We start from the raw sequence: 24,577 nt of genomic DNA, 5'->3' as shown, positions 1-24,577 counted from the left end.
GCCCGAAGACCCTAGGCACGCTGGGCGGCCTACGCCTCCCACTCGCGGTCACCGCTAGACTCGCTCGCAGGACGCGGCCTCCGGACCCTGGCGTTTCCAACACTAGCCGCCTAGGCTCTCCTCGTTTGTTCAGTCCTAGGGACTGAGGAACCGGGGAGAGGTTAGAGGCCCGCGTCCCTGCTGCTGCCCCTCCTCCCTGGCAGCCTCTTTCTAAGGAGGAGTCTCCCGGAGGGGGCGGGGGCGGGGTGCCCGGTAGGAAAGGGACCCTTGAAGAGGTGGGCAAAGGGTGACGAGAGCACCCCGGCAGTTTGGGAAGTTTGGGGAGGTTAGGCACGCTTATACCTCTGGTGGAGCCTGGCGATTGAGCCTCGGAGAGTACCGATGGGCTAGCGATCCGGGCCGGACACCCCCAGACACCGCAGTGTCCCGGAGCGCTGCTGTCTCCGTGTTGACCACGATCACTGGAAATGGGGAATTGGGGTCCGGATAGTGTATTCCCTGAGCCAGCAGAGCCAAAAGCTAAGCTTACCCCTTTCCCGGTGTACACACCCTCTCCCGGGAGATTTTCAACCAACACCACCTTCACTGGTGTCCGGTCCCACTCTCCTGGGTATTCCCCTCAGGCCTCCCTCTGCTTAGTAAAAAGTGAGTTTGGTGTGTGTCGTTCGCGTGGCTGTCATTAAGGCAGTCTGTTATTGTGCGAGGCTGAATCAGTGGCTCTTTGTGCGCTCAGCTGTATGGTAATGCAGACAGCACCTGCTCTCTGCACAATGCGGAGAGAAAGAGCTCCCCTCCGCGCACGCCGCGGCCTCTGCGACAATGTCCGGCACATGTTTGAAAGACTCCCCCCACCTCACCCCCCAACACATAACCTTTACACAACCGTCACCTTATTAGGTTTTTACACATCCATCAGACACTAGAACTTTTGTTTTCTTTTTTCTTTTAAGGGAAATGAGTTTATTGGGAGGGCCCAGGACACACGTATCACAATGAATTACCTAAAGGGCTCCCCTGGTTACAAGCTCCAGAGAAAAGTAGATGGAGATATAGTCTCTGACTTAACACCTAGCTTTGTGTTGAGCATGCAATGAGCTGTGTATTCCCATCTTTGGAGGGGCCTCTTTACTCCACCCCCACCACCTAGGCAGCTTCATTAGAATCCCGAGGTGTGATTCTTGGAGCTAGAGTTCCTTTGATTGTAGCACAGCCCCTAGGGTGTACCTGACAGGTGTCCTCACTGTAGGTGTTGCCGTCCTGTTGGTGAGAATGGGCCCTGTCCTGGCAGAGTATCTTGATCATTTAGGCCAGTATCTGGAGCAAGATGTATATAATGCACAGAACGAGAGGAAAACCTTCACATGCCCAGAGAAACACTGCTAACAAGAATCTAAGCAGTTACTTGGCAGAATCATCTGTGTTGGGCCATCTGGCAACTGAAATTACAGCTCCTTTTCTGATGACCCAGCCTGCCTACTGCTACCCTGTCTCCCAAACACTTTCAAAGTTTCAGAATCAACAGGAATTTCTGCACTTCACATCGTCATCGCCAACTCACAGACAATCAAAGAGTTAACAAAAAAAACGTGTGTATAATACTCAAGGCTGAGGTGAGAAAAGCAGGATTGTATCCCACTTTAAAAAAAAAAAACCTGTTTATTATAGAACAAATGGAGGCTTCAAAAGATACTGACACCCCTAAGGCACACCCCCATGGCCATGGTGAAAACAGAGTCCCTGTCCTTTGTAAACTGTGTAGGGATTTGCTACATCACCACAAGGCTGGGCTAGCTTGAATCCTAACTTAATCTTGCCACCTAGTGTCAGGATTCCTTTTTCACTAGCTAATGTTTCCTGGGAAAGTTACTTTCTGAGAACTCTGTTTCTCAGAGCTCAGAAGCTGCTCTCTGTTGGGACTGGGAGTGGGACTCAGGTGAGAGGGGGTTCCTACAGCAGAGGGAATTCAAAGAAGAAAAGAAACAAGGTCAGATGCAGATGCCTCTGTGCCTTCGAGATTACAAGAAGAAATGAAATATCAGGAACCTTTTAATTAGAAGATGGAAGTGGAAACCAGGCTTGTTTGAATGCCTGTTTAGAAAACTGGAAATGAAAAGTTTCACGCGCAAGGGCTTAGACCTTGAGAGGGGTGGACTTGTCCCAAATCTTTAACAAACCCCCCTTAGTATTAAGTATTTGTTAAATTGACATGGCACAGATTTCTCGATTACAGTGGCAAAGCAGTTCTGAAAGGCATCGTAAAATCCATCAGAATCCTGCCCAACGCATTCATTCTTTTCCAACTTAATTTATGCCACACCATTCTGTATTGGGGAAATCAAGCAGAAAGCTCTTTTTTTCCTCCCTCCTACTCCTTCTGCTCTTCTTCTTCCTCCTCCTCATCCTCCTGTCTCCCCATTCTCAATCGTCCACCCCTAAGTTGGTTCCTATTCCCTTCTCTTTCAAACACAGAGCTAACGGGGAGACTGTTTAACTTCAGTGATTCTATAGGAGCCTGTTGTAGTTTAACTCCTGCGTACCAGTAGCTGAGAGGAACAAAGGACAGACTCGAGGTCCAGCTATTCATCCTTTCTTTGCACTTTAATTTTCATTGATTGGGAAGACAAGGGGAGCCCTTAGGGATTCGAGCCGGGAGGGGGATGACACGCCTTTAGACGCCATCAGCCCCCTAGCCAGCCATCTGCTCTGAACCAAATGGCGTTTTTTCACTCCCTAACTGCATGTCTCTATACTCCCACAGCTAAGCACTCAGAACCCCCCAAATGCAGGAGGGAGCTTAAGCCAGAGTATGTTAAATAGATTTGCCTGAATGTTGGCCTAGCCAACAGATTTCCCCTCCCCACACACCATAAATCCTCACCTTCACCATTGGAAGAAAGAAGGAAACTTTCTTTTAAATGCTTTTTGATGTTTCAGCAAATTTACTGTACAAAGTGTGACTCATTAGAACTGAGAAGACACCGAATACATCAGATACAGGACTAGAAGGAAGGATTTGTTGTCTGGTGGTAGTGTTGATTTTTTTCCACATGCCCCCCCCCCCCAGCCCCAATCTGAATAATTGCAATGGGTGGATAGGGCAGACTCAGGTTGCATAATAATCAGAATTAAAGCCACAACAAATGCATCTGGAGTTCTGTCTGTTATTGATCCTGATTGTTTTCTGTATTTTACTGGTCCATGTGGTAATAAAAACTCCCAGGCACAATTCGATTGAATTAGACGTGCCCATCCTCAGTACAGGTCACCTAGTCCTGACCAAACTCCTTCATGCACACACCTAAAAGGCTCAGTTCTCAAGATGCGGAGTTAACCGTGGCTGCAGATAGGGCAGTATCCATGCATAGCTCCCAAACAGTTTTCAGACTAGGCCAGCACAGGCTCAGTTTCCTGTGTAAACAAATCTGGAGACTTGAGCGGGATTTGTGTTTTCTCAGACCCACTGAACACTGTATACACAACAGAGGGTTCTCTTAGTCCTAAGAATTAGGATCCTTGTTCAGAACAACAAAACTGAAACTTCCAAGCAGCAAATCTGGTGTTGATCAAACATGCCAGCTTGCTTGAGGGGAGGAGGAAGAGGAGGAGGAGGAGGAGGAGGAGCCTGTGTATTAATTAGTTCTAGTATCACATCTTGCCCAACAGCCCTTCTGTCCATTTTCCTCAGCCAGTTTTAGAATCACAAGCAGTTAAAATATTAGGGGGGGGGGGAGTCCTTGCGTTGACGTGGAAAGGAAGCCTGTACTTGTGGCCCACCTGTCTGGTGTGATCAACCAAATCCGCAGCACAACTCCCCTTTTAAATTCTCTCTAGGGTGCCAGGGCTGGCCTGGAGCTCAAGGTACTCCTGCTTCAACCTCCTGAATTTTAGGATTACAAGCATGCCAACCATAATCCTGGCGCACACACTTTAATGTTTGTACAGACATGTGCACACTTGAATGCAGTCAGCATTTGGCTTCCAATTAGACTAGAGACTTCGAGCCTCAGATTCACACCCACCAGGTGGAACCGATAGCCCTAGCCTCCTCTGCGTTCTGTGGGCAGTACACTCAAAAGGAGTAATGAACCCAAAAGACTCCGGCATGGCGCCCCGTGAACTTCAGAGAGGATCGGGGTCCTAACTCCGTCATGCCGTAGGATCACAGCCCTTTCTTCTTTGATGGAACCGGCTGCCGCCCCTTTCTACCCACCTAGTTGGTGATTTTCCTTTGGGTAGTTAGATAGGAAACTCAGAGCCATTGTATGCGCTCCGAGGACACCTCACCCTGGGGTGCGTGGGTCTTGGGAAGCCGGCTGCAGAAAGTTGCAAAGGCATGTGCTGATTTACATGAGAAAAGGGGAGGCGCGTGGCTCAGCTGGCGGCTGCCGCGCAGATGACAGATCGCCCCACCCGAGGCCCCTCCCCCTATGCCTCTCCTTCCTCGGAATCGTGGGTTGTCTGCTCCGGGCTGTCCTGCGCTGATTTCCATGACAAAGCGCGTGTTTACCTGCGGCTGCAGCCCGGGCGGGCGGGCCTTTGTCCCAGGATCAGATTATCCTAGCAGCTGCTCGTGGCCAGCCGAAGAGAGTCACGCGTGCACTTCGCTCGGAACTTTCCGCGGCCTTTGGTCTGGAATGGGTAGCAATGGGGTGAGGGGTTTGTGGGAAGAAGGCTCTAACAGGGGAGGGGTTGCTTTTAGTTTGCTCATACATTTCTGACTCTCAACTAGAGTTAGCGCCCCTGGGGGCTTCTGGATGGTGGCGGTGCTAGAGAGCTGGCCGTCGCTGGGCCTGTTGATGTGGGTGCGACTTGAGTCACAAAGCTTTGAGACGAAGTCGTGCCGGTTCCATGCAGCTGGGCCCGGGCCACAGCTCTCTCACCTCACCTGGTATCAGGAGGACCAGCTGGCTGTGCAAACGATGTCAGAATAACATCGTCTCCAAGCTACCCCTACTCGCTCCCCTCCCTGTCCTCTCTCCTCCCCAGTGTCTAATTGCCCAGGCTCTGGCCTTGGGCGGGAGAGTTTAAAGATTAGGCTCCCAACAGTTTCTTAAACAATAACCTCAAAAGCCTGGCGCTCTCAGGCTTAACTAGGGTCTGAGCTATGCTTGCTGTGTGAGCACGTGTGGTTCATGGCCTCCCCAAGGAAGTCCCTGTTGGACACAGCAGCACCCAAAGGCCACTCCCAAGATGCCCCAGAGAAGCCTAGGCACCAAGGAAGCTTTTAGTGCTCCAGGCTTCCCTGGCCTCCCCCACCTCCCTTTTCTATGAGCATCTGCCCTGGAGAACAGATGTGGGCACCTGCAGTGACAGGCCGCATATGCTCTGCCCTATTCACAGGCATTCAGACGTGGCACAATGAGCGGCTTTTGTGTGCAGAGAGTCACTAAATATATTAATCTGTACTCCCCAGAGCACCGGGCTGTTTAATTTTTCACTAGCAATAACATCTGATCTAATCCTTAAATCGGCTCCCAAAAGCCTTCCCTCCCGCCCACCCCCTCCGCTGGAAAAAAAAAAAAAAAAAACGTGTGAAGTTATTCAACTTTCCACCTGTTGCCTGCTGTATTGGGCCGGGTAACTGCACCTTCTAATGTTGGTTCCGGCAGGGGGTGAATGGAAGGCACAGCGCTGAAAACTGCTTGCCACATGAGCATGGCTCTGGTGTGTTTATCAGAAAGGAAACTGAATACTAAGTGTGGAGTGTGGTTCCCCAAATGTTGTGCAAACAAAGAACAATAATTATTAAACAGGCTTCCAAAGCAACTCCGTGCACTCACCCTGCCTGTGTAAGCACCTTTAAAAATATACACTGAGTTCCCATTTATCTCTGTGTTTATTAAACTCTAGTGGTTATTAAAAGTACTACTCAATAGGCTATACAGCCCAAAGGTAACATAAATCTCAGATGTCTTTAAAAAAAAAAAAAACATTTTTGTTGCAGAACTCTTTTATCTTAGCATCCCTTATTCCATTTTGATTTGTTTTGGGCCACAATGAATCTTTTAGTGCTATTGTAGATGTCACAATGCACAGGGACATCAGGCTGTGAATGAAGACAGAAGCAGTTTAAACAAGCCAAACCCTTTCTTTCCTTTCTGTTCATTGTCTTATGAATGGGCCTTCGGCTGCCTTCGGCTGCTAGGAGACCAGATTTGCAAAGCTCGACTCCAGTAAATCTGCTGGGGAGAAAGAGACCCAAAAAAGCAGCCCAGGGACTAGAGAGGAAAGAAAGGGCACAGGCCACACTTTTTTCACCTCCATCAGCACATTTTCTCCATCACAAAATGTACAACATACTTCCTCGTGTTACATTTAAGTTTTTCTGTCTTCTCTTTTCGCTCTTCTGCATCCATCGAGGCACAGAGGGACAGTCCTGGATCCACCATCAACATTTGTTTTCCAAGTGTGATATTTTCTTTTAGGAAAATGAGAACCAGGCCTGGGAGGGAGCATGCCCATCACCCAGAGCTCTCAGAATAAAAGCTAGCCAGGAAGAATGTGGTGCTGACTTTAAGTTATGATCCCAACTGTGACCCGGGCCAGTGTTGACTGGGACTCTTTCTGTCCTCACTGGTAAGTTAAGACTAGGAATATCATTGTTCTCCAGTTATGAAGGTCCTCGTGGCCACTCATCACTTGTTAGCTGGTGATCCCTCATTCTTCAGCGATGGATGGAGTCCCGTGACCGCTCACCAGGTCAATGGGAAATCAGAGTCACTCAGAGGCAGGGATGGGGTCAGGCATGGCAGGAAGTGGAAGGCTATTCATTCCCGAGTCTCAAGGCTTAGAGTCCATCTGAAACTAGACATACTGTCTGCTTCTCTAATAGCTATAAAATGAGTTCCAAAAGGCTGTGTGTGTGTGTGTGCTCGTGCGTGTGTATTTCCATTTCCTGAAAGGGTTTGTGCAAGATTATCATGCGTCCTCAAAAGCATGGCAGAATTTGCCAGTGAAGCCATCAATGTTCAGTACTGTTTTCCTCGGAAATGCTTTGCTCCGTTTCTTTAATACACATAGGGATACTCAGCTCTATTTTGAATTTGGTCAGTTATATGGCTCAAGAAATTTTGTCTAAAATTGTTCAAAGAGTTGGGGCTGGAGAGAGAACTGTTAAAAGCACTTGCTGCTCTTTCAGAGGACTGGAGTTAGATTCCTAGTATTCACTTGGCAGCTCACAATTGCCCTTAAGTCCAGGTTCAAGGAACCTGACTCCCTCTTCTGGCCTCTGCAGGTACAGGTCACACACATGATGCATATGCATACATGCAAGCAAAACATTCACGCACACACATGCACACACGCACACATCTTTTAAGTTGTTAAATATTCTTTATTCTCTTTACTATGATAATGTCTGTGGTAATACTGTGACATTGTTAGTAGGGGTCATCTATGTCTCTCTTTTTATCTCGGAGAACCAATCTTTTGTTCACTAATTTTTTTTCTCTGTGGATCTAGGCAGCTATTGGGACAGCCATTAGTCTTAGCTCATTTGTTTTTGATGTCTGAATATGGTAATTTCAAATTTTGTCAAGCTTTGTGGCGGTTTAAAGTGGGAGGAAAAGTTCCCTTGGAATCATGCCTTCATAGGTGGAAGCCGAAACAGATACTTTTGATGCAAGTAACAGAAAACCCTGGTTCCATTATTAGTGTATGAAGAGACTTTGTTTTATTCTATTAGGAGGGAGGGGTGGTCTAAGTGTGGATAATTTAACGGTTCAGCTTATTACCCAACCCAAGGCTTCCATCTGCCCCGTTTTGATGAGCTCCTATGTCCTGGGGAATCTCTCACACAGCATGGTCTCTCAGAAAGGAAGGGTGTTGTCTCCCTAGATGATACCTTTTACCAACTATAAAACATTCAAATAACAATGTTTCTCTATATAGTCCTGGCTGTTCTGGAACTTGCCCTGCAGATCAGACTGGCCTTGATCTTAGAGATCCACCTGTCCCCACCACCTGAGTACCAGGATCAAAGGCATTCATCACCAGGCCCAACTGTGTATAATAATTTTTGTAAGCTTTAGACAAGTTGGAGTTTGAGTAAGAGTGTGCTACCTACTACTCTTACTGCTGCTGATTCAATCGCTTTAAAATGTTCAAATGTTTTTCTTTTACCACATTAATAGATTAAAAATTCAAGTAGTTCTTGATTTGTAACAAAAGTAGCCCTTTGACCACACCATACTGCTCTGCTCCCAACACCCCCTCTTTTTTCTTTCTTTTGTTTTAAAAATTTTATTAATTCACTTTTCATCCCAATTGCTGCCCCCATCCCAGTCTCTCCATCCTCCCTCCCCTTCTCTGAGAGACTGGAGGGGCCCCTAGATATCCCCCGACCCCGTTATATCACTCCCTGCAAGGCTAGGTGCATCCTCTTCCCCTGAGGCCAGAGAAGCAGCCCAACTAGAAGAACATACATGGTCCAGCCCATGAATGCTCTTGGTTGGTGCTTCAGTCTCTGAGAGCCTCAAGGGCTCAGGTTAGTTAACTCTGTTGGTCTTCCTGTGGAGTTCCTGTCCCCTTCGGGTCCCACAATCCTTCCCCCAACTCTTTCATAAGGGTCCCCAAGCTCCATCCAAAGTTTGGCTGTCCAATAGCTCCTCTTACTCTAATCTCACAGCTACCATTAGAATTTACTATCAGATTATATATACAGGCTGTGTGGTTGTGTATCCTTTCCTATTAAATTACAATTTGGTATTTACCTTATAACCACATAATTAGGGCTGGAGAGATGGCTTAACGGGTAAGAGCACTGACTGCTCTTCCGAAGGTCCTGAGTTCAAATCCCAGCAACCACATGGTGGCTCACAACCACCCATAATGAGATCTGACACCCTCTTCTGATGTGTCTGAAGACAGCTACAGTGTACTTTTATATAATAATAAATAAATATTTTGGCCAGATCCAGCAGAGACTGAGTGAATGGGGCTAGCCGGAGTGAGCAGGGGCCAACTGGAGCGAGCAGGGTTGACCAGAGTGAGCAGAGGTCCTAAGATTCAATTCCCACAACCACACGAAGGCTCACAACCATCTGTACAGCTACAGTGTACTCACATACATTAAATAAATAAATAAATAAATCTTTTTAAAAACCATGTAATTAGAATTCATGTGTAAGCGTGGTTATAAGGGATTTTTTATTGTTTGTCTTTATTGGATTCAATGCATATCTGGTTTGTTTCCTTATTGATTTCCATTTGTAGCTATTACTACCAAATTCTGAAGATCCCCTTTAGTGTTCTAATGTATTGTGCATTCTGAGGGCTTCATTAAATGTTTCTTTGTCTGGTTCATTTGGTTTTCAGCTGGGTTCAATATATTGGCATTGCTTTCTTTAGAATTTTAAGGCTAATGCTCCATTGTATCCAAGTCATGGGGGCTCAGGAAGAGTTTCTTTGTCCGCATGACTTCCTGTCTCTTAAATTGGAACTTTGTGTTTCTTCTTCTAGAGATTTTATTTGGTTGGTTGGTTGGTTTAGACAGAGTTACCACTATGTAGATCAGACATTCTTAAACTCAAAAAGATTCACCTGTCTCTGCCTGTCATGTTCTAGAATTAAAGTCACGTGCCAACATACCCAGCAACTCAAAATCCTTTGTTTCTGGTGTTTAGAAGTCTTGTAAGGATGTAGCTTGCATAGATCGTTTGAAGTTTGCCTTTTGAGCACTGACTGTCATTTTCAACATGAAAGCAAGTCTTCCAGATAGGAGAGGTTTTCCTGAGAGATTCCTTGGGTGTTTTTATTCCCTTCATTTAAAGTTTTCTCTTTTCCATTTTTGGATACCAGACCATACATTTTAATCTTGTATTTTGTTTTTCAGTCTCTTTGTCTTCCATCATCTTAGAGATGCCATCCTACTTATCATTATTTACACATTAGTTTATTAATAAGTGTATTTATCATTTTAAATTTCAAGATTCCCCTTTGCCAGGAGGTAGTAACCTACACCTTTAATCCCAGCACTCGGGAGGCAGAGGCAGGTGGATCTCTTGAGTTAGAGGCCAGCCTGATAGCTCTGAATTCCAGAACAGCCCAGGCTGTCTTAGAAAAACCCTGTCTAGAAAACAAAAAAGAAAAATAACAACAGAAAAAAAAATTCCCCTTATTTTAAGTGTCCTTTTTTCATAAGTGCAACATTTCTGCAATGACAGATATAATTTTGCATAACATTTTTCTCTTCCTTGCTTGTTTTATTTTTCCTAATAACTTTATTTTTGTTAGTTTTTCTCTTTCTTGGTTGTGTATTTTTAGGAGACAAATGCTTTGGGAAGCTCTGGGTAGTACATGAGGACTGTCAGATTGGCAGTTGCATGGGACTTTGGTCTGCCTACCTCCACAGTCTACCCATAATTCCCTCTTGCCTCTCATTGTGCACCACCCCTTCTTAGAGAATTTGTGTCCCCTTGGTTTCAGTCTCATAACACCCAAGGTTTTACCCTCAGCTCTCCCTTAGAATTATACCTTTTACTTATTGGTTCTTTCTTTTCTAATTCTCTCAAACCCTCCCACAACCCATCCACCCTTCCACTGTGTCCCTTTTCCTTCCTCAGCATGCCCTCGGTCCGGGGCTAGTCTAAGTACTGCAGACAGAACATAAGCTTTTCTCGAAGACCTTGCATTGGAGTCTGAAATCAGAGTGCCAGTGTTCTGGTCAGGTCTCTGTTTTATGTTGTTTGCCTTCACCTTGTTCCCTGAATGGTAGAAAAAGGGCAAGAGGACTCACAGGATCAAATCTACCATAAGGATCCATCCACCTCCAAAGTATCCCACTTCCAAAGCACCTCAGATAACATCATAGATTTCAAAGTCTGAACTATTTGGGGCACAAGTATCGTAAACCTTACTGTGTTCTGGTATCTGGTGTGTCTGCTTGTGTCCTCAACCATAGTTAACTCCTTAAGACTAGAGTCCACTTCACATATTTTTAGTGGAACCCAACCATCCCCTACCAGCAAGTTCTGGGCACTGTTTGTTGATTTTACTTGAAAGAAAAATTTCAGTAGGGAATGACACTTGATTATCAGAAAGATGTCTTTCCAAACCCTCTAATGCAGCCACTATATAACTTGAATTTAATTATGTATTTTGAGTGCTTCATCCTACCATTGGTTCTAAAGGAAATAATAGACTGTTTTCCCTACTTTACTTCGTTGAGTGAGGCTTCATTAGTTCACGAGGGACCAGAAAGTTCCCACTGGGAGGAACACATGAGTTTGGGGTGTACCTTAATCAATTTGGTTTATCAATCATTGAATTTTGTCAGGAGTCTACATTAAACAATCACATTGATTTCAAGCCCACTAGGTCTTTCAAGAGGCTGAACAAATACTCTCCTGATTGTCGAGAAGAAAGGTGAGATCAAAACTACAGAGAGGAGCCGGGCAGTGGTGGCGCACACCTTGCCTTTAATCCCAGCACTTGGGAGGCAGAGGCAAGTGGATTTCTGAGTTTGAGGCCAGCCTGGTGTACAGAGTGAGTTCCAGGACAGCCAGGGCTACACAGAGAAACCCTGTCTTGAAAAAACAAACAAACAAACAAACAAACAAACAAAAACTACAGAAATGAATGAACTTGTATGTTATCAAGAACTCAGAGCTCAGAGCATGTGAAATGGATAAGTCTGGGAATGTCCTGAGTGTACATGACCCCACTTAGATAGATCAGAAATCAATCTTTCTTAAACTTATTGCATGATGGAGGCTAATAATTAAGGAAATGTCCACTGACGAAAAATGTTAACCACATGTGAAATCTTTCAGTAAAGTATCCTTTAGTGTTTGTGTCTTATTTAGGGTTTCTATTGCTGTAATAAAACACTGTGACTGGGCTGGTGAGATGGCTCAGTGGGTAAGAGCACCCGACTGCTCTTCTGAAGGTCCGGAGTTCAAATCCCAGCAACCACATGGTGGCTCACAACCATCCGTAACGAGATCTGATGTCCTCTTCTGGTGTGTTTGAAGACAGCTACAGTGTACTTACATATAATAAATAAATAAATAAATTAAAAAAAAAAAACCACTGTGACCAAAAACAACTTGGGGAGGAAAAGGTTTATTTCATCTTATGACTCTCAGGTTATACTCCATTGTAGAGGAATTTAACCTTACAACATGGATGCTCTCACAAGGGATCACATCCAAAAACCTTCCAGGTCTATATGATCTGGCTGGAATGCAAACCTTTAACTTCTAACAATCAAGGTAAGGCTCATTTGTAAAAGGAAGCAGCCATGTTCAAACGTGACAAAGTGACCAATCAGAGAAAGATTTGATGAATGAGTCAGAGATATGATATGCCCAACTCACATGAGAGTATAGCATAGGAAGGAGAGGCTACTTAAGCTCAGAGAGAGGAGAATGGGGGTGTATGACAGTGTTACCAGGACAGTTTTACAAAAACAGGCAGGGAGAACAAGCTAAACACAGATGACGACGGAATGAGCCAGAGAATGAGGAGCCAGAAGACTGGAATATATTGCTAAAGTTAGTATGAGGCCAAGCAGAGCAGTCCAGGGAGGAGCAGCGAGAAGCCAGATTGAATCAGTCAGAATGGAAGATTCTGTACAGAGGTTGTACAGAGGCTACAAGCTTCCAGGCCTAGGCCTAGGGATAGTTAGCACAGAGGAGACATTCTGAGCTCAGCCCAAGCTGTGTCTTTGCACACCTTGGGTACAGCTCTCATATCATTCCTCTATCTGAAGAAAACCTGGGCAGAAACTAAAAGTCAGAACCTGGAGCCGAGGAGGAACTGGCTTTTTTTTCCATACCATGCTTAATAGGTTTTCTTATATAAGTCAGGAATCTCTACCCAGGGGTGGCCTTGCTGCAGGCTATGCTCCTGTACATGAATCATTAAGCAAAAACTTCCCTGTAGACTTGCCTACAGGCAATCTATGAAAATATTTTCTTAATTGAAGTTTCTCTTCCCAGATAACTCTAGCTTGTGTTAAGTTAGCAAACAAACAAAACCAATCAGGGTAATTGATCTTTTATCAATCTGACATACAAATACATTACTCTTAAACCATAGACCTACCCTTTTTTGTTTATCCCCAAGATCTCGTGTTAATATCAATATCACAATATAAAACATAAATAACGTTACAAGTTCCACACCTTTATATTTTTCAACACTTTAAAAAGTTAAAGTTCCCTTTAAAAACACAACGACTCTTTAAAAGTCCAAAGTCTCTCAACTGTCTGCTCCTGTAAAATCGAAACTAGTTAAATATTTTCTTACTCCAAGAGCAAAAAAATCAGGGCGCAGTTACATTCAAATCAACACAAAATCGAGTCCAAAGGTGTAGCGGTCAGTGATAGATGTGTGGGAGTCATGATCACCTGGGCTCTAAGGGTGTGAGCAACCCCGACTCTAGCTCTGCCGGCCACAGCACACATAGTACACTTCTCATGCTCAGACTGCTTGCCTTACACAGCTGCTGTTGTCCTTGGTGGCCATATCTACGGTGCTGCCATGTCCAAAATGCTTGGGTTCTTGCTGGAACTGGGCTGCAACTTTACCTGTGCACTTCTCCTGGCTTCTCACAGTGCTAAGCCTTAGCTGTTCCCCATAACTCCTTCATACCTTCTAAACCAGTACCATGTGGAAGACGTTTCTGGAGGGGGGGAGAGAATCCTAATGTTGATATTTTTCTTAATTTTTTATTATTTAAATGCATTTTATACATCAAACATATTAATAATATTGAGTATTTTGAGAATCAAATAATACATAAAAATGTGTTCAACTTTTATATTCATATCTTTCCATACCCTAAAAATATCATTAATGGACATTTAATACTATCCACAACTCAGGATCCTATACCTAATGATAAATACTAAATTGTTTCAAAACATATAAAATATTCTTTGGGAGTTAAGCATAGTAAAACAGCATAAAATATTAAAAATGAATCATTAAGAAATATATTCAAAAGCCCTTATATGATATCACCTGACATAGTGAGAATTTAAAATGCATTATATATCTGTGTACATTGTCTATGTTTACCTAAAAAAGATTATCAGTGTTTCTAGGAGAGAAATTATTTTATCAGTAAGTATATTTTAAAAATTTCAAAATAGCAAAAGCTCTTTGAAATTAAACATTAAGAAAATGCTAATTTCAATCATAGTGAGAAAAATTATCAATATTTCCATGATGTTTGTAGAAATGATTTTAATATTTTCAACTGTTAATATTCAACAAGCAGAATAATTATTTTAAGATATATTTCATTGTTACATCTCCCTTTTCATTTCTGACTTTATTAATTTGGATACTGTCTCTGTGTCCCCTGGTTAGACTGGCTAAGGATTTATCTATCTTGTTGATTTTCTCAAAGAACCAGCTCCTGGTTTTGTTGATTCTTTGTACAGTTCTTTTTGTTTCTACTCGGTTGATGTCAGCCCTGTGTTTGATTATTTCCTGCCATCCACTCCTCTTGGGTGAGTTTGCTTCCTTTTGTTCTAGAGCTTTCAGGTGTGCTGTCAGGCTGCTGGTGTATGCTCTCTCCAGTTTCTTTTTGGAGGCACTCAGAGCTATGAGTTTTCCTCTTAGCACTGCTTTCATTGTGTCCCATAGGTTTTGGTATGATGTGTCTTCATTTTCATTAAATTCTAAAAAGCCTTTAATTTTTTCTTTATTTCTTCCTTGACCAAGTTATCATTGAGTAGAGTTCAGCTTCCATGTGTATGTGTGCTTTCCTTTGTTTTTGTTGGTATTTAAGACCAGCCTTAGTCTGTGGTGATCTGATAGGGTGCATGGGATTATTTCAATCTTCTTGTATCTGTTGAGGCTTGTTTTGTGGCCAATTATATGGTCAATTTTGGAGAAGGTGCCGTGAGGTGCTGAGAAGAAGGTATATTCTTTTGCTAGAGGATGAAATGTTCTATAAATATCTGTTATTTGGTTCATAACTTCTGTTAGTTTCATTGTGTCTCTGTTTAGTTTCTGTTCCCATGATCTGTCCATTGCTGAGAGTGGTGTGTTGAAGTCTCCCAATATCATTGTGTGAGGTGCAATGTGTGCTTTGAGCTTTACTAAAGTTTCTTTTATGAATGTGGGTGCCCTTGCATTTGGAACATAGATGTTCAGAATTGAGAGTTCATCTTGGTAGATTTTTCCTTTGACCAGTATGAAGTGTCCTTCCTTATCCTTTTTGATAACTTTTAGTTGAAAGTCAATTTTATTTGATATTAGAATGGCTACTCCAGCTTGTGTCTTGGGACCATTTGCTTGGAAAATTGTTTTCCACTCTTTTCACTCTGAGGTAGTGTCTGTCTTTGTCACTGAGGTGCGTTTCCTGTATGCAGCAAAATTTTGGGTACTGTTTACGTATCCAGTCTGTTAGTCTATGTCTTTTTATTGGGGAATTGAATCCATTGATGTTAAGAGATACTAAGGAAAAGTGATTGTTACTTCCTGTTATTTTTGTTGTTAGAGGTGGAATTAGGTTTGTAGGACTGTCTAAGTCAGGGTTTCTATTCCTGCACAAACATCATGACCAAGAAGCAAGTTGGGGAGGAAAGGGTTTATTCAGCTTACACTTCCACATTGCTGTTCATCACCAAAGGAAGTCAGGACTGGAACTCAAGCAGGTCAGAAAGCAGGAGCTGATGCAGAGGCCATGGAGGGATGTTCTTTACTGGCTTGCCTCAGCCTGCTCTCTTATAGAACCCAAGACTACCAGCCCAGAGATGGCACCACCCACACGGGGCCTTTCCCCCTTGATCACTAATTGAGAAAATGCCTTACAGTTGGAGCTCATGGAGGCATTTCCTCAACTGAAGCTCCTTTCTCTGTGATGACTCCAGCTGTGTCAAGTTGACACAAAACTAGCCAGTACAAGGACTATCTTCTTTTGGGGTTGTTGAAAGGTTACTTTGCTTTTTCTAGGGGGTAGTTTCCTTCCTTGTGTTGGTGTTTGCCATCTATTATCCTTTGTAGGGTTAGATTTATGGAAAGATATTGTATAAATTTGGTTTTGTCATGAGATACTTGTTTTCTCCATCTATGGTAATTGAGAGTTTTGCTAGGTATAGTAGCCTGGGCTGGCATGTGTTCTCTTAGCGTCTGTCTGACATCTGCCCAGGATCTTCTAGCTTTCATAGTCTCTGGTAAGAAGTCTGGTATAATTCTGATAGGTCTGCCTTTATATGTTACTTGACCATTTTCCCTTACTGCTTTTAAAATTCTTTGTTTAGTGCATTTGGTGTTTTGACTATTATGTGACGGGAGGAATTTATTTTCTGATCCAATCTATTTGGAGTTCTGTAGGCTTCTTGTATGTTCATGGGCATCTCTTTCTTTAGGTTAGGGAAGTTTTCCTCTATAATTTTGTTGAAGATATTTACTGGCCCTTTAAGTTGATAATCTTCATTATCTATACCTATTATCCTTCGATTTGGTTTTCTCATTGTGTCCTGGATTTCCTGGATCTTTTGGGTTAGGAGCGTTTTTTGCTTTTTGCATTTTCTTTGACTGTTGTGTCAATGTTTTCTATGGTATCTTCTGCACCTGTGATTCTCTCTTCTATCTCTTGTGTTCTGTTGGTGAGGCTTGCATCTATGATTCCTGATCTCTTTCCTATGTTTTCTAACTCCAGGGTGTCTCCCTTTGTGATTTCTTTATTGTTTCTACTTCCATTTTTAGATCTTGAATGGTTTTGTTCATTTCCTTCACCTGGTTTGATTGTGTTTTCCTGTAATTCTTTAATGGATTTTTGTGTATTGTCTTTAAGGGCTTCTAGCTGTTTACCCGTGTTCTCCTGTATGTCTTTAAAAGGAGTTATTTATGTCCTTCTTAAAGTCCTCTATCATCATGAGAAGTGATTTTAGATCCGAATCTTGCTTTTCCGGTGTGATCGTGTATCCAGGACTTGCTATGGTGGGAGAATTGGTTATGATAATGCCAAGTAACCTTGGTTTCTGTAGCTTATGTTCTCATGCTTGCCTCCCACCATCTGATTATCTCTAGTGCTACCTTCCCTCACTATATCTGACTGGAGCCTGTCCTTCCTGTGATCCTGATTGTGTCAGAACTCAGAATTCAGCTGTCTCTGAGATTCTGGGATCCTGAGATCCTGAGATCTTGAGTGTGTCAGGGCTCCTGGGAGGAGTTAAGCTGCTTCTGGGACCCTGAGATCCTGGTGTGACAAAGCTCCTGGGATCCTGGGCATGTTAGAGTGTCTGGGAGTGGAGCTTCTTCTGGGTATTGTGGGACTGGCTGCAGATGTAGCACCCAAGGCCTGCTCAGGACACCTCTGATCCTGTGATTCTGGGAGTGTTAGAGAGCCTGAGAGTGGAACTTCTTCTGGGTGTTGTAGGACTGGCTGTGGAGTTCATGCCCAAGGTCTGCTCAGGGCACTGGCCCAGACTGGAAGGCTGGAAGACTCTGATATATCACCAAATTCAGCTGCTAGTACAAGGTACTTGACCCCAGCTAGACAGCACTTCTATATGATGACACTGGTATATAACACATCCTAGGTCTTGCTTCAATTATGCTGGTCAATTCTTAGTCATGGAGGATCCTTCAGCACCAGCTGGCCAGTATTTATTGTCCCAGCTAAGCAAGTTTCACTTGAATGGTTTTGGTCTCTTGTTAAACATAGCCTATTTGGTTTCTGCTGAACAGAACCACAGATTCTTTTATTATTTTATTTTATGTAAATGAGCGATTTTGGATGTGTGTGCACACGTATCTGTCTGTCTGATGCCCTAGAAATTCATAAGAGGGCATCAAATCCCCTGGGACTGGAATTATAGATTGTGGTAAGTTTTCCAGTGTATATTGGGTATCAAACTTAGGTCCCCTTCAATAGCAACAAGTGCTCTTAACCACTGAGCCAATTCTCTACACCTAGTTCTTAATTAAAAATATGGAATGGCCCTGGCAGAATCCTAAAGAGACATTCAAACCTCCCTCTGAAAATTCACAAGCCAGACTTACATCATCTGCTCTGACCTCAGCATTATCTTCTAAGTTCCCACAATAGCCCAGCTCTGAGCATTCAATAGCTTTCCAGTCCAAAGTTCCAAAGTCCTTCCATGATCATTCCCTAAACACAGTCAGGTCTGTCACAGCAATATCCCATGAATCTTTCGTCAGGGTTTCTACTATTATGATAAAACACCATAATAAAAGCAACTTGGGGAGGGATAGGTTCATTTGGCTTATATACCCTCGGTCACAGTCCATTGAGGGAAGCCATGAAGGAATCTGGAGGCAGGAACTGAATCAGAAGCCATGGAGGGATACTACTTACTGCCTTGCTTCCTGTGGTTTGTTCAGCCTGCTTTCCTATACAACTCAGGACCCTCTGGCCAGGGGTGCTACTGCCACCAGTAAGCTGGGACCTTCACCATGAAATCATTGGTCAAGAAAATATCCTACAGAGTTGCCTACAGGAAATCTGATAGAAGTATTTTCTCAGTTGAAGTTTCTCCTTCCAGATAACTTTAGCTTGTGTCAAGTGTACTAAATTCAACCAAGACATATTGAATAGTTTGGTTTCTATACTGTCAACTGTCATCAGGCTAGAGCATCAGTTGCCTGAGGGAGAAACCGAGTCTAGTGGTTTGGATGAGTATGCCCCTAATAGGCTCAGATGTTTGAATACTTGGTCCTCAGTTGGTGACAGCTCTGGTAGATTTGATGGCTTGTTGGTGGAAGTTTGTCCCTGGGGAGGGGGTAGGCTTTGGTGTTTTAAAACCTTGAAATCATCCCCACTTCTCACTCTTCCTGCATGTGGAGATGAGAACTCTCAGCTGCTCCGGTCACATTTCCTCACTGGGAAGGTGGCTGACTCTGTAGTCATGATGTTATGACACAGCAACAGAAAAGTAACTAAAATACTGAGACACTACCCCAAGACAGGCAGAGATGAAGGCTCAACTGGGAGCCATTCCCAAACCTTCTAAGACTGAATGATATTGCTGCCACTCCTGAAGAACTGAAGGACTATAAGGGTGGTGGCAGTTGCAGGTTTAGTCTCACCTTTTGTGGAGACTTGGGACTTGTCAATCAAGCAGGAACTATAAATCAAGTAGCTGCCCCTGGAGGTTCCTCAGCCTGTTGTCAGGGCAACTGTAATGATTACTGCTCTATTCTAGCTAACAATGTCCAGAGAAGACTTCCTGGCAACTGTAGATGCCACAGAGACTTTGCTTCAGTCAGGGGAACCACTACAATCAACCACCACCCTGCAGTGCCATGGCCTTGGTAAACTGACCATGACACCTTGAGATGGCTCTTAGATCACCCTATTCAGTGACCCCAGCCCAATGGCAGTATACAGGAGAACGTTTTTTGTTGTTGTTGTTCGCTTTGGTTTTTTTTTTTTTTTCCTGCAAGTTGCCCCTGTGCTGCCAATAAAATTTACTCCAAGTGGTTCTGATGCCTCCTTGTAGTCTTGATCATGGGTAGGGTAGCTTGCGTTGGTTGCATAAAGAACAGGTACAACACCCAACAGAAACCAATAGAGGGCTGTTGTAGAGGCCATGGAGTGCTAAGACTGTGAAGGACTACGGGAGTATTGGGAAAGTATAGCATAGAGGAGAACAGAAACTGCAAAAGATAAAACACTACCGAATGCAAGCGCCAGCTGCTCTAAGAAGAGTCCCAGAAAGTCACCGAGTTGCTACCTCTGGCAGCTGAGGACGCATCCTGGAGCTGTAAAGCTAAAGGCTGAGAACCCCTATACCATAAGGCTAACACAAGCTGTGACTCAACAGCTAAAACTGTAACCTTGAGATCCAAATGTTTCCAGCACCCCAAGTTGGGGGCTACCGACACAAAGGGTGCTTTAGCTTATTGGAGATTTCCATCCAAAATACTAGACAGCCTGAATCTAGCCCACAAGGATGGCCACTTCACCCAATAAAGTGACCAGCATTATTGCCATGACAACTCTGTAAGTGGACTCTCAGCCCTTGATGCTCCTTGTCCAAGCTGTGCCGCCTTTCAGTACTGGTACTCCTACGGGGATTCAAGACCAAATCAGGATCCTCGCAGCTTCCCATACTCTGCGTGGTTGTAAGCTGTGGTCTATGGCATTTAAAAGGGTTTCCAGTGACTATCCGCTGCAGCCTGTGTGCGTGCATTACCGGAGCAAGGCACCCAGTGCTGGTGCAGGCCGCCACTCAGCCTATGGGACAAACACACTTTTCCCGGTCGGGCTATCCAGCTGCGGGCAGGCGTCCTAGGCGATTCCCCGGTTGCTAGGCAACGGGTTAAAGCTTCCTTATTCCTGGGTGCCTGAGCACCACCCATTTCGCCTCCCGCTCTAGCGCTTGCGTACTACATCCCTTTCGTCTCTTCGTCCTTTACTTCCAGTTATATAAGCACAAGCTTCACTTTGTCTAACCAGACACTTCTCCGGGCGGAAGTTCAATAACGGAAGCGGAAGTGAGCACGCCGTAGACTGTGGGTCTGAAATCTGGTTGACGCAGTCTGCGGCCACTGCTGAGCTTTGGGTAGGCCAGGCTGGGGGATCGGCCCTGGATCTCTGCTGTCGCATCTCCCTACCCCGGACACCTTCCAGCATCAAGTCTACTATCCTCGCCGTGGCCACGCCCCTCCGCAGCCTGTCTTCTCTGCATCCTGGCTGCTCTGCTTCCTGGCTGTTCCTCCCCGGGTGGAGGGGAGAGGCAGCCATCCACTTGCAGGTGGAGCGGGGTGGAGACTCTTCCTGAGCCCAGCTGCAGGACACTGAGGACCAGCGAGGTAGACTCTCAGACTCTGGTAGCGGCTGGGGAGGGAAGAACTGGTAACTGGAAACCAGGTTGGGAGGTTGTAGGACCTTAAGTGATGGAGAGGCGAAGGGGCTGGGCCTCAGCTGTGTTGAGTTCCTCTGGGGAGGGGACCATTCGTTTGATTTCAGCGTATCTACATATGCTCTCAGATCTTTCCGTCTTAGGGACTTGCTATTACCCACGACCAATGTCTTCAAGTCGTCTCTCATCATTTTCCCTATCTCCCATCCATTAGAGGATAGCTCCTGACCTCGACTGACATTAGGTTAGTGTACGAACGCCTGGCTACTTTTTTCTTTACCTGTTTTTGAAAGGCACCAGCAACAGATGCGTTATTTCTCTTGCCCCCACCTTGACTATAGCACCTCCCAGTTTAAAAAAAAAAAAAACTGTTCAGCCAGTCTTCCAGACGTTAATATCTGTGAACACCTTTGGCCCCCCAAAAAACTTAAGTGGAGAGCATTTGAAATCATTTATTTTCCACATTCAGAGACTCTACTCTTATCTCTGAACTGGAGTCTGGATATATTTATAGAACTGATAATGAAAAGTTCATGAATCCAAGCTTTGGCTTTGGAGTCTTTGATTTCAGTGTACTGTGAATACAACACCCCTCTGTTCATAATTGGCATTCTTAAAAAAAAAAAAAAGAAGAAGAAGAAGTATCTCCGGACTGAATATTATAGAGCCTTTACAACTTGCTATTTATCTTATGTTGCTGCTTTGCAAGTGTTCTTGTCCCAGTTTCCCCCTCCCCATTTCCACCATCTTCAAGGTGTGCTTGGTATTTGAAAGAAAGGCCTGGTCATTGGGTAGAACACTGTAACTTCTGTGTTGCAGATACTAATTTCATTTACTTTCTGAGCTGACTCCACCTTGGTAAGAAGGATGCATTCCACATAACGCTATCAATTGTTGCTACAGAATTTAATACCAAGTATAAATAGTTTTAATTTTATTGTTAGGCGTGATTTCTCTCCATCGCTCTCTCTGGCAATAATGGGAGTCTATAAACTGAATTGGTTCTTGATCTCATTTAATACATACATCTGCCCCTGGTTTTATTCATTTATTTTTTTCCAAATAAGCATTGATCCTAGCGTATGGGAGACATTTCAGGGTAGAAAAGCCCACCCTACTGTTTGGAATTCTCAGAGCTTTCAGGCTGTATTTTGAGCAGCCTACAAGGACGACTATGCTGTAGGAGTAGGAGTGAGCTATTTGGAGAGTTTCCTTGTCTCAGCATCTATTTACTTCTTATATGCCTATTAAGACTTAGCCTGTTGTCTAGCTGTAAAATTCCTAATTTATTTGTATGTTGGTTTTTTTTTTTTTCAGTCATCTTGTAATAACTCCTTTAGGGAACAAAGAACTTCATTACATGCTTTTAACAATAAAGAAAAACAATAATAACTTAATATCCACAGCTGTCTTTTGGTAATTGATTGATTGATTGATTGATTTAGAATGTACTAATTGTGTGCTATGTGATAGATGATGCCTCTGGAAGTATAAAGAAATGCCTGTTCACCTCAGGTAGACCACTGACAACAGACCAAAAAAACAAAAAAACAAAACAAAACAAAAAAATAGATTCCAACTAAGTCTAGCTTAGCAAACCAGTATGTTTATTGAAGTTCTTTATAGGAACGTGGGTGACTGAAAGCCCACTCTAGCATGAATAAGAACTCAAGAAAACTGCATCCAGGAAACTCTCTTCACAATCTCGCAGGCCCCCCAGGCTATTTGGAGAGTCTTCTTTCCTGAGCAGTTACTGCTTTTGTAATTTGGGGGCAGGTCCTTATGAATGTTATAAGTTTGGGGAACTTCCTGAGCCTTATGAGGTTCCCTTTTCTTTCCAGGAAGGAATTGGGTGTTGTGAATATCTAGCAATTGAAGACCCTTTTGATACCAGATATCTTCTAATGTCACAAGTCCCCACACCTTTTCTAAATGTGTTGTGTGCATGCCACTTTTCTGAGGTAGTTTGTGGTTCACAGTGTGAGAAATTAACAGGGTAAAAGCTAGGAAGAACTGGTTCCTGCTCTGTTAAAATAGCAGGCTTTCCATTATGGGGGGGAAGGGAAGAGCAGAAACATTTGAATAAAGCCAAAGCAATATACTGAGCCTGGCTTCCTGGAAAATAAGAATATATCAAGAAACCCATTGTCTTAGCAGCTTTAGTAGAAAATACTTGAAACAGACAAGAAAAAAAAAAAAAAAAAAGACACCAGCCCCCATCTTTATGACAACAGAGGGCAGCAGCTCAAACGTGGAAGACACTGGTGCTGTGCCAGGCCAGAGGAGGAATGGAAGCTCCTGTCAGTCTGTCCACACATGTGTTGGGAGTGATGGGGAAGGCTTCTGTAATCACTGGCATGAACCGTGTGGCTATTACTGGTATCTTATTAGGACGAGTCTCTTGGATCCTAGCACACAGTGAAGAGCTGGGGGAAAGGTGTCATTTCCTCACTGAATAGAAATATAGTCTCTGGGTGGGAAAGACTTACACTTGTCTGTCCATCCCCAGTAAACTGCGAGAGTCCTGCTTAGTCCAGAGCTAGGCAGAGACCGACAGAGCCTCTGCGAGCTGTGTGCTCGCATCTGTCCGTACTGTCTAGCCTTTGTCTTCATAGGTTCCCTTTATGAAGTCTGCCTTATCCATTCTGTGTTGTATCATATTAAGGCAAAACCCACCCTGTTCAAGAGATGAATGTGGCAGAATGTTTGCCCGCATGTTGGAGTCTCACACTACACTGTAAAACAAGAGTAGCAGCAGAAAGTGTCAACTTCCTGAATGTGGGACCCAGACCCAGGAATCCAATCAATCGATCCCCTGATAGTTGATTCATGTAACCAGGCTCGGTACCACAGTAACCCAAATATTGTCATTACAATTTGATGATAGACAATTTATGTGTCTATCATATTTAATAATAATATAAGCAAGGCTTCGTTTAAATTTTAACACAAAATGTGTTATATTTGCATCCTCCTGACTTTTGATGTCTAAATTGCTAAAGACAACTTCAAATTCTACCAGTAGGAGCTAGTATCTATTAGTAACCAGTAAATTAAAACGATAGTCCTGTGAGAGTGCCTTTTTTTTTTAATTAAGCCTGGAGTTTTTACAGCTTCTTTGTTGGTATGATGGTGCTTAGAGCTTTTACTATACATCAGAAAGTTTGTTTCACAGGTGTGTGTGTGTGTGTGTGTGTGTGTGTGTGTCCATGTCTGTATGCTCCTGACTGGTTAGTACACTCTAAAGATGAGATAATCTCTCTGTCCTAGGTCTTCAAGAGGCATTATTTTGCGTTGCTTTTTGTATATTGAGGATTTGTTGTTGTTACTATTTTATCAAAGGACTTAGTGGGTTGATGCCATATTTTTTAAAAAATAGGAAAAATAGACCATTAAGATGCAAGGTTTCTTTTGGAATTCTTTTTACTATTGATGAACATTGTCTGCCTGAAGAGTGATTTTTATTTATGTACTAAGACTTAGGTAAGTACATAAGAATTTACTAAATAAAGAATTTCAGTGATACTTTCCCACATTCAGAATTCTGACTCTTGAATTATTTTGTATCTATATTTCAGTTTTTCATAGAGTCACTATCTCAAATGTTGCAACTATTTAGTATAGTACATTTTTAATGCAGTCTCTCTTTAACACCTTAATTGGGTGTGCTTGACACATTTACCTAGTTTGATAAGTTTTAACATTTACGTTAACTATATCTATCAGCATGGTCATAGGAGTATCCACTGTTAGACCACAAACCCACCCCATGCTGTGTCTCATAG

General features: G+C 43.6%; 1 protein-coding gene across 3 annotated transcripts in view; it reads left to right on the top strand.

The window, feature by feature from the left end:
• The window catches only part of Fam120b (family with sequence similarity 120 member B), a 60,226-nt gene that overhangs the window by 920 nt on the left and 34,729 nt on the right, over nucleotides 1-24,577 (top strand). The window contains exon 1 of one of the 3 annotated variants that reach the window (XM_021186472.3): nucleotides 20,321-20,742. The exons of 1 other annotated variant lie outside the window; for it this stretch is intronic. The gene's annotated coding sequence lies outside the window, so the exon portion shown is untranslated. Of the gene's footprint in view, nucleotides 1-20,320; nucleotides 20,743-24,577 lie in introns of those variants that run through there. One more of the 3 variants, XM_021186471.3, reaches the window with a different exon arrangement.

This window comes from Mus caroli, unplaced genomic scaffold (genome assembly GCF_978045245.1).
Source record: "Mus caroli unplaced genomic scaffold, Mus_caroli_1 scaffold_18, whole genome shotgun sequence".
Classification (NCBI taxonomy): domain Eukaryota; kingdom Metazoa; phylum Chordata; class Mammalia; order Rodentia; family Muridae; genus Mus; species Mus caroli.
This window is presented reverse-complemented; position numbering and strand designations above follow the sequence as displayed.